Source organism: Atta cephalotes (genome assembly GCF_000143395.1).
Source record: "Atta cephalotes unplaced genomic scaffold scaffold00012, whole genome shotgun sequence".
Taxonomy (NCBI): Eukaryota; Metazoa; Arthropoda; class Insecta; order Hymenoptera; family Formicidae; genus Atta; species Atta cephalotes.
This window is the reverse complement of record NW_012130076.1, coordinates 22,286-33,699: the sequence shown is the minus strand read 5'-3', so window position 1 is coordinate 33,699 and position 11,414 is coordinate 22,286. Positions and strand designations below refer to the sequence as shown.

General features: G+C 30.8%; 1 protein-coding gene across 1 annotated transcript in view; it reads right to left on the bottom strand.

The window, feature by feature from the left end:
• LOC105617318 (tyramine/octopamine receptor-like) overlaps positions 1-11,414 on the bottom strand; it is a 32,445-nt gene that overhangs the window by 294 nt on the left and 20,737 nt on the right. The gene's annotated exons all lie outside the window — the stretch shown is intronic.

Here is an 11,414-nt window from a genome sequence, read left to right as displayed (position 1 = left end):
TCTACTCGTACTACGTTACTTACGTTACTTACTACGTACTACGTACTACTACTACGTACTACTACTACTACTACTACTACTACTACTACTACTACTACTACTACTACTACTCTACTCTCTCTCTCTCTCTCTCTCTCTCTCTCTCTCTCTCTCTCTCTCTCTCTCTCTCTCTCTCTCTCTCTCTCTCTCTCTCTCTCTCTCTGTCTCTCTCTCTCTTCCTTTCTCTCTCTTTCCCTTCGTAAATATACAACGTAAATACTATCTCGTAATTGCAATGTTATCAGATTTCAAATACAAATACCACAGAACTACAATTTTCTCTCAATTATTATTTTTTTAACAAAATTGGAATCAGCTTTTTTAGGCTAAGTTTGATTAAAAACATTAATTTTTTAAATTATTTTAGACTTTAATAATTTGTCAAATAAGTTATTTTAATCTTAAGATTAAAGTTTCGTTAAAGTTTATCTCGAAATAGTTAGTTGGGAGATACCATTTTAGCATTAAAATTAATTAGTTTGCGTAAGCTGTTTTGATTTGATTTGAAATATTTATATTTTCCATATTGCTCGTAAATGATGAACAGAAAATTGCAACTTACCTATTCAGTTATATAATATGTATGTCAATATTATATATAAATTGTACGTTAATTCGAACAAGAATACAAAAGTAATTTTGTACCATATTCACATACATTAAAAATGATACTAGTGAATTCACAAATAAATAATCAACATCAAAGCAGTATTTCATTCAAGCAATAGCTTTTCATTCCGCATATTGGACACGTGCATCTCACAAAAGTTTAATTTACCATGATTGTTTAATTATGTTTCCTTTTATTTTCATTCAATTTATATCTAATATGAAATTGAATAAATTTCTCAATAATTACCACCGATCATGTATTTAAATTATAATAATTACGTGAATTACAATTGTAAATCATGTGATTTGGCAGTTAAAATTTTATCATTGGTGCAAACACGATTGTAATCACACATCTCATTGTTGTAATCACGTCATAAAGTAATATTTATTTGTATATTAAAAAATATTTTTAGTTTGTACAACATTTTTATTAAATTTATATAAATAGTATTCTTTTACAAATTTAATTTAAAAGTAAAATAACATGTGATACAGACACATGTAATAAAAATACGGGTGCATATTAAACTTTTTTAAATCTTCCTAATAGGTTTTTTCACAGTAATTTTATACTAAATGTTAAACAATTAAACTTATAAATTATATTAAGCTTTAATTTATAAAAAAATAGAGATGTAATTTTTTAATTATAATTTAATTTTTAATTACTTCTAAATAAATTTTAATAGAAGATTTGAAGAGCATTTTAGTAATCCGTAAATAAATCGATATTATATTGCATATTTTTATTTAAAAATTAATTGAAATTAAAAGTTAAATATTCACCTTGATAACAGTAATACGATAAATTTCAATATTGATGATCTCCAAGTAATATTTCGCAGCTTATCGTATGCAGTTAAAAATAGTTGAAAATAGTTATTTTATTACTCTGAAACTTTCCCGGATTTAATCAATCTTTCGAAAAAACCGTAGTAAACTGTTGAAATAGATAAAAAAATCTACGCATTAAGTTCACGCGACTGTTTTTCACTCGTAGAAATTCTGCACTTCTCGACGTTTGTTTTTGAAGGTAGAAACTCCAGCCAGTACGAAGTTATATGTCAGAATTTACGAAAGCCGCAGTTTATTGATCTCAGTGTTAGAAAAGTGCTTTACGGACGAAACTGAAATTATTTTCTTTGAACTTTTTATCTCGTTGCACGTGCTTTAATCCTACTCGCTTGCATCGCAAAGCTTCTATTAAAAATCGACAATGCACTTTTGCGAACGTTTAACAGTTGTAATTTTGATGAATGCAAAGTATTGCTACAAAGAGAAAATTGTTATTTCGATTGATTGATAAATTTCTACACAATCGTACATACGCATACAATTATTGAGATACGAGTAAAAATAACAAGAAAGAGTGCAAAATTCAACTGTGTCGTTCAATTACTGCCATGTTTATATCTTTTACATAAATAACTTGCTTATATGTTTAAAAAAGACTATATATGAAAAAATATGCTTTGTAAAGCTATGTGATATACAAGTAAAACACATGTTGCGATTATTTCTTCATTTTATATAACAAAACGTTACGTACTACGATTTTTATTTATTATCAAGAGAACTGCGGTATTTGTAACCAGAGATAGTGACGGAAGACAAACTCTTTATTCTTGTTTTTATTCGCCGACCTAATTCCTGGGTTTTCTCAAAAGCTCGCTTGCTGCGTCTATTGCCGCGATTGAAGAAGAGAACGCGCTGGGTGGTGTATCATAATAGTAAGGCACGGAAAGAGATAAGTTGGATGGAAGTCGCCATCGGCTAATTAGGTATCCGTTATTGCTTAATATTCGCCACGGACAATGAAGAGAGATGGGAAACTGAGATAAGAAGATTTAATAACTTCACTTTAATAACCGAAGAGCGTTCAAAGTATTGAAGTGTCTGCGCACATTCCTCCGACAGGCGGTGTCTATTGCATATACAGTGCGAGCGTATAATGAAAGATATTATATTTTGACGGTAAAGAGCGCTGCATTCCGCAGTAACATACGGTCTCGAGCTTTTAATATAGAATTAATCCCGTTACGCGTTTGTCTCGCATACAAAGACGCTCAAAATTTCATATAACATTTAAATATAGTATAAGTTACACGTGCGCGCGGAATTTACGTTAAGCTTTCGGTAGAACCTCGAAAACTCTATACAAATAGCAGCAGTCAGAGAAAATCCCTTGCTTACTCTTTGCAAAGTTTAATTTTGATTATAACCGTGGAAAATACGCTTCTTTATAAACGCCGTTCTTGTAGCTTTACAATTATTTATGCACTATTATACAAGAGTTTACTCGTGGTTTTTAACGAGAAAATTTTGAATCACCTTATATACGAAAAAATGTTGTTTTTTTTTTGGAAGAGATGTTTCGCAATTACTTTATATTAAGGTCCATTTCTGTCAATTAAAAACTTGGAATTTAAAATATTAAAACAAATATTAAAACTTTAAATTTAAAATATCAAGGATATAAGTATTACACGTATCTTTTAACAAAATGAAAAAAAAATTATAGACTTTTCTACATTATATTTTCTACATTATATTTCTACATTATATTTGAATGTATACAAAAGATGATTTAAAATCTGAATCAAAAATTATTTCAATTAGATATGTTTTTAAAAAAATAATTAAGATAGAATGACAAAATTTTCATTTAAATTATAAAATTGTCTATCTGTAAAATCTTTAAATATAAATATTAATTTTATTGAACTATTTCATATGTAGGTATATAACATCATTTTTATACGAATAGTATAAATTTCCAATTTTAGCCTTTGCAGAGACTACTGATATAGCTTTAAAGCGTTACAATTTCTTTCTGATGCAAATTCTTCACGTTTGTTACGTTATGTGGAAACATTAACGCATCTTGCGAGCCGCAAAGTTTAGCAGGAGCAAGTTTGGGGCGAAGAGCTCATTGTTAATTTGTCAAACTGAAACTCTCTTGGTCTAACTTGCAAGGGTGAAATCAGGCCAAATGAAGGGACCAACTACCGCATATCTTATAGAAACTCTACGAAGAGCTTTATGCGCATTAACTGACGCTGCGGATGAAACGTGAGATTGGGTTTAATATGTATCTTACAAAATTACTCTGTTGCTCAGATAACTGTTGCAATAATATAATAATACAAAGCAATGTAAATATAAAATTTGAGTAGAATTATACAAAATGCAGGAAAACTTTTAAAAAAACTTTTAAATGTAACTTGAAAATTAAGGTAACATGCATACGACTGACAATTTAAACTTGTGCGAAGGATTCAGCATGTTATGCATAGCACGAAATAACGATAAACTTATTTATGTTACGTCCAACTCCTTTTAAAAGTTTAATGGTTATAAAATTAAATTTATCATATAGAAATTCACAAAATAAATATGATTAATAGATATAAAGAATTGCCTTGACCGAATGATCACATGTGATTAAATTTATCTCAAAATTGTAGAGTTTTTTTTTAAAAGAATGTTCTTAGAATAATACTATTTTTTCTTATGTATAAAATTAATTTTATTGATTTATCACATATAAAAATTATAGAAAGAAGAATCAAAAGCGTTACAAATTTTATGATTTTATTCAATACCAAGTATATTCTATTTTTTTTTCTCGCCAGAAAATATTAACTCTTAAACGTTATTCTCTTCGGAAATAAGGTTATAGAGTAGTCAATCCAATTTGATTGCTTATAATGTTAACTTACATAAAAATGAATAATTGCAGAAAATATAGACATCATAAAAAGAAAAATCGAAGGCGGTAAAATTTTGCAAATGTAATCGATATCAAGTATATTGCTATGCAAAACAATTCCAAAATCAGCGATTATATAACAAGCAATATAAGGTATTTTGTTAATATATTTAATATAAATTTAACATATCAATATAATTATCAATATATAAATTAAAATATATTCTTGTTTTGGTACAAGTGGTATTGCTATTTTTTTTCTCGACAGAAAATATTAATTCTTAGAGAAAATGTTAACTCTTAAATGTCACGGAAACACACTGGATTATATACATATTTATCTCCAATCAATTCGACTTAACTTTCGTAAAAATAAATATTATAAAAAGATATTGTAAAAAATATGTTTTTAATTGTAAACACTAGACTTTAAGGAACTTTGTTTTTATTAACAGAAAAGTTAGAAGCAATAAAAAAAACATTAGAAACGCAATGGAAAGAGAAAATCGAGTATGCCATACGAAAAAGTGTTTAAGAGTTAATAACACAGAATAAATTGGAACATATATGTATATACAATAGAAGATGACTGTCCCTTTTTCCATTATACTTCGACAGTTAAAGTTTATTACGATGCGCCTCGGTAACGATGTTTCCGCGCTCAAAATGTCCTCCAATCGAAGGGATCACGCGATAAAAGTAATATATCAAGCCAATACATTTTCAGTATCGATATACGTTTTCGAGATGTGGAAATGCTTCATTTCTATACTGGCTGTTATGAAGAGCGAAGAAACCGATCGAACACAGTTTCCCATTAAAAAAATACATCTTTCCTCGAGAAAGAACGAAATGTCTATCTTAGATACTCATTTTGTTTAAAACGATACTCTTCCTTGCGCGATAGTATTTCCAATATTGTAACATAGGAACACCAATGCATGTAGAAAGCGAGATACTTTCGCATTCGAGGAGATGCAAATCTGCGATTGCGTCGTATTGGGTCGACTGAACGATCGACTTTTTCTCGAGCCGTTGCGGCCGTTCAGCTCGTCCATGTTTTATATGCGTTCTCTGTTCACGTTTACATCAATCTTCTACGGATCGACTATTTGTCAAAGATGATGTGAACTTTTCTCGTTTATAATTGCGGCCTCGCTCGCAGCTTATCGACGTAACCTTTGCTTTAAAGTACAATGTCCGGAGATTAATGCTTTCCATTTTCATAAACCAAAGATATGTCGGTCTTCGAATAAAAATCGTCACTGCAAGAATGCATTTGAATTCTCGCGCATGGTATATTTAAAATTATGTTGCTGGGAAATCGCCTAGTCTGCTGAATATTGATCGTTGCATATCGCGCATATGAATGTGACGTTGAGGGATTTCCGACATATGTTTGTAAAATTAAAACACATGCAAAGAAGATCGTGTCGAACTGATTAAAGCATTAAAGTAATCCTGTCTCGACATGTATATATTAATAAAATATTATATTTTATTTTTCATTAAAAACAAATATATTACTGGATTTATAAATAATAATATCTCAATATTCTAGTGAGTATTTAAATTATAAATAAAAAATATTTAATATTCTTAATTTATAAGTATAAGCTAATTCTCTTGATAGATCTAACTCTCTCTAAAAATTTATTTGTCAATATGATTCTATATTATTATTCAAGTATCTTAAAAAGATACTTAAAATATGTTTTTTCTTTACACCAAGCACTGAGCGAAGACTATATAGGTATGCATTCTGCATTTCCTAATTCCAGTCTTGGGCACGTACAAAGTCTCTTATTATTCATCTTGCTTTGCAAATGCGCAAGATGCGAAGGCTCCAACACAATGAAATCAACAAATGTTGCCGTGTGTCGCAAGCAGAAATCTATTCATATCGACGTCGTCGCAGAATTAGGACGAGTTTATTACGTACTCGGGGGTTTAACTAGTCGGGTCGTGATTGTAGTCGCATCTGCGAGTTATTGCACATGTCAGTACGAGTTTTAACCGCAAACAATAATACAATATAATTTTATAGTATTTGCGTGAAAAGAGTGGTGCGATGGAATCGCGGAAATGGTTTCGTTAACAAAAAAAAGTTTTCTGCTTTATCATTTTCCAACGTCCCGATTTTATGCGATGTGCGCTTTAATCGTCTGTGACTTCCTGTCGTACACAAAGAAGAAAAATATTTATTCTAAAAATAAAACGAGAAGAAGAAAAACTGCACACACTTTTAATTACGAATGAATTGAAAAATTTTAGTGATCTATAAAAAAATTTTTTGCATTGATGAGATATTAGGGAGTTATTATTTTTCCATTATAATTTATTCGCTTGACAAATGTGTTATAAATAAAGAATATTATTTTTCCGTGATTTCCGTGTTAAATACAATTTATAAAAATTAACTAAAAGAATCAATTACTTTTTAAATATTTTTTGAATAATGTTCTTCAAATAAAAAAAACATCGTGATTTTTAAAATCACGATTTTATATTACAATTTTGTTATAAAAATTAATAAATAATAATTCATTTTATTAATATAATTTATTAATATCATGAAAATAAATACATTGCATTGAGAAAACAATGAGTGAAAGAAATAAAATAACATATTTGAACAATTGCTCTTTTTTAAATAATTGTAATTTTAGTTTTCTACTCTTATTCCATCCTATTTATCTCGGTATATTCTCTCTTTATACGATGGCTGTACTATTCTAGTTACACCTTCGCATTTCTCCAAGCACTCTTCTCCGTAAACGTACCGCTAAGACACGGGCATCTTGCGATTCTTTATGTACACTGTAAATCAAGAAAAGAAATATGCACGTAAAACATTCTAAAAATGTGCAACTCTTTAGAAAAATGTAAAATGAGAATTCGCAAAGCAAGTTATATCGCATGGCTATAAATTATATTTTCCGATATCAATTCCAAAACGATATTTTGTGTACCAGATAAAGCCTGCAACTCTCGCGGCTGGAATTCAGCTACTGATTTATATCGCATAAAGCGCAGAATTGAAATCTCTATGTCTAATATAAATCAGTCTCAAAAATGGGATTGGTCTGACGAATCAAGGCAGCTTTTCCATCAACGTCAACGCATATAAAGACTCGTTTTGTCGATATGTATGAATCCAGTTCAGGAAACGTAAATGGTAGATTATCGGTGCTAGAAGAACTCTTGGCACTCACTTATACCGGCTGGCTGGAGCGTCATTTCCAATCATATCATTTAGTTTAACGACGATCATGACGTACACAATGGAGTAGTTAAAGTCCCGTGCGAATCCGAATGCGAAATAATAGCGAATAATAAGAATAATTCATTTTGTGAATCATTGAAAAAGTATTGAATCTTATTTGTTTCATATTGATTTAACATACTCTTAGGAAGCAAACATTTAGAAAATATACATATTTGTTATTATGAAAAATATGAAAAATATGAAAATAATTGCGCAAGTATTATTTAGTGAGGATTTTATAATAATTATTTTATTATATATATTTTATTTAATTGTTTTATATATAAAAGTGAAACTTCCTTAAAAGTGAAATAAATTAGGAGAATTTTGATCAAGTATATATTATTTTTTACAGTGTTTTAATTTTCGATTTTTATTGCACGGAAATTTATTCAGAATTTATTAGATAGAAAATAAGATTTTTTTTGTTTGCATTTTTAATAATTTTTTATCATTTTTAATTTAGAAACTAACATACCACAAAAAATGAATCTATTTATACCATTTATAAGGAAATGAGATGAATTCACTGATCCAAATATTGCTAAAGGCATTAAAGAATTTTCCTGCATTTTGCTATCATTTTCTTCGTTTTTTTATTTTTTTATTTTTTTTATTTTTTTTCGTTTCTTAAAGCCGTGGATAAACATCAATCGCAATGAATGAGCTCGTCGGCCGAGATACGATGTCTGAATGCAGTGTCCATTGTGCAGCGTGAATGCAGCTATTGAAAATTATAGATTAAGGACTGAATCCCATTCTACCCCGAGTAACGAGGGTTTCAATAATATCGTTTTCACCATGAATCGTATCGATTTGTCGTCCGATTGCAACCAGCTATGACAAATTTCGAAATTATACTCTTCGTTTCCGCTTCGCATGACACATTATTCGGGTGTAGATAAGCGTATTGCGACTATTACGTCAACATTGTTCCTAAATGTATAGAGGAGGATATGAAGGATCGAAATAACTCGCAGCATCGTCGCATTAAATTCGCGTGGAGATGCAAACACGTAAGCGCGGTAACGTGAACATGCTTCTACGTTAAACCCGATGAAGTTTCGTATTAGTATTAACAACGTCATTGGAGATTACAGGAGCTGCTGCTTTTTTCGCTTTCCTCAGCTGTTTCGCGTAAGCAAAGTTCGGAGAAAGCCTTGTGCAACTTAATATTGTCGTGCCATTAAACGTGAGCAACAACTACGTTAAATCAAAAGTCCTTACGTTTTTTTAACGTAGCTCAATAACTATGTAATAACTATTCTATCGCCATATTTATGAAGCATAATAAAATTGAGACTTTTATCACGAAGAAATTTCTTCGTTCGGTACGCAGAATTGAATTTTTTATTAAATTCACTTTGAATTACTTCGGTTGGGTTACCTTGGTAACTGACAAATTCTTGTGCTAATTAAAAATATTAATTTCCCGAAGTTAAAATACAATAGTTATTTATAGTTGACATATTAAAGTATTACGTTTTATAAGTATGCGTTTTAATCAATTTATATCTATGATAAATATCGAGTTGTAAATTATATTTTAATATCAAAAAATTAAATTTTATTTAAATTATTTGCAAAGTAGGTATTTTAATACAACTTCTCTTTAACATTTATTTTTTTTAATATTGCAAATGCAAATTGATTTTTATGCGTGAAGTCCATTATATAATACAAATATTATGTTATACGAAAAGAACGATTTTGCTGAAATATCTAAAAATTTAAGTAAATCTAAAAATAATCTCTCTTTTTGGCCATCAAAAGAATTCTGTAGGAAATTCATGCATGATAAGCAATGTTGTAAAAAGTTTTGACATTCTAGCAATCAGTTTATATCCTACCTATTTAGATAATTCGACAAAATTATTTTCAATCTAATTAAATTTTTAAATATTTCAACAAATCTTCTTTCCATGTAACAATTAAGTTCTAATATTAAATACTTAGAAAAATGTTATATCAAAATGGAAAATGCATTATAGAAAATCATTCTTCTCGAATGATTCTTATAAAAAAGACTCACTTAATACGATATAATCGAATCGACCACATTCTTAAGTGATGTACATTAAATCGGAAATTCCTCAGATCTACTTATCTTAGAGATGATGGACAGGCTTCCCAGAGAAATTATAACTTCCTGCCTCTCTCATTTTCTCTTGTTCTAATCTCTTTTTCTCATCAATGGAAAGAGATGATTCGCAGGCAACGGAACTGACAAATGGTTGTGTCCATAATGGCGCGAAGAAAAATACTTCGAATAGGAAGAGTCCTCTTTGCGACCTACTTCCTCCATTTTTCTCGCTTCCCTCGTGCGAGTACATTCGATTTGAATAGAACGCTTTAATTTTGCAAAACTGCACTCCGCTGCGAAGACTCTTAACTACTGTTGCAAACAACGTGCATTCAAATCGACGACGCCTTTGCCGTAACTTTCGTGCCGCATGTTGCATATTGCAATGGAAATGAAGACAGGAAAAAAAACACGATAACATGCCATTGCATCCTCAGTTATACCGTTATCCTGCGTTGCCATCATCGCGAATGTAAAATTGATGAATAATTGTTTTGTAAACTTGTGTAAATCACTTTTGCGCTCGCTCGCTTGCTGCGAAATTTAACGTGAGCGAAACTCGCGTAATTCGATACAATTCAGCGAAGGAAATTATAAGCGCACATTTCGCCGCTATTCATTTATAATACTATGAAATTTATTAGGCCATAATTATTACAAACTGACGATTTATTAACACTTAACATATATATGACGAACTAACTGCATGTTCATGAATACGAACAAGGAAATAATTTAATATAAAACATGAACATTGTAAAAAAATATTCTTTATTATAAAAAATTAGCAATATAACAATTTATTAAAAATATTGATTACAAATGAAATGTGGAGTAATATATATAAAGGAGTAGTGTATACATGGAGTAGTATATATATCTTTATAAATTGCAATACAATTCTTTCTCAGTAATTAGAGTGAGTTTTTAGTAACGGTATGCTCTTCGGCGCCATGTGACGGCAAGTTAAATAAAAACTGTAATATTTTCTATCCATATTATCTAATAACATTATCGTTGAAAGAAGAAACAAAGCAGATCTCATGTGGACCTTACGTAATCGCATTACAACTAAACACCAATCGTGCGCGGCGCGTCTAGTAGAAGTAATGCCACGTTAGTTTAATCCTATAACAACCGCGGGAGGAAATTATGTCACGGGCAGTTAGTTATTTCGCCAACACTAATGACTAGTAATAACCACGGAAAAAGTCCTTTTACGGGGAGCGTAATCCCGGGTAGAGTGGACCGTGGGCGAGCGAGAAAAAGTGCAATCTCGAGAGGCGTTAATCTTACTCCGGACATCATGCGCCAGTATAGTCCAACTGGAAAAAGGACAATAACGAACGTGTCGCGTACGAGAGGATTCTTTTTAGGATGGAATAGTGTGGGTAATTAATGTAGGCAGGGATGGATTACAAACATAAAGGACAAGCGTGAAAGCTCACGTGTCCGCGAAGGTGGATGTAACCATGGATGAGAGTATCGTCGATAAAATATAGAGAAAGAGAAGAGAAGAAGAGGAGGGGAGAGAGAGAGAGAGGAGGGAGGGAGGAGGGAGGGAAGGAGAGAGAGAGAGAGAGAGGAGGAGAGAAGAAGAGAGAGAGGAAGGAGGAGTAGTACGTACGACGACGGAACGGAACGACGAGACGTGTCGTCGTCGCTACGTAAGTAACTTATTAACGAAACGACCGGTC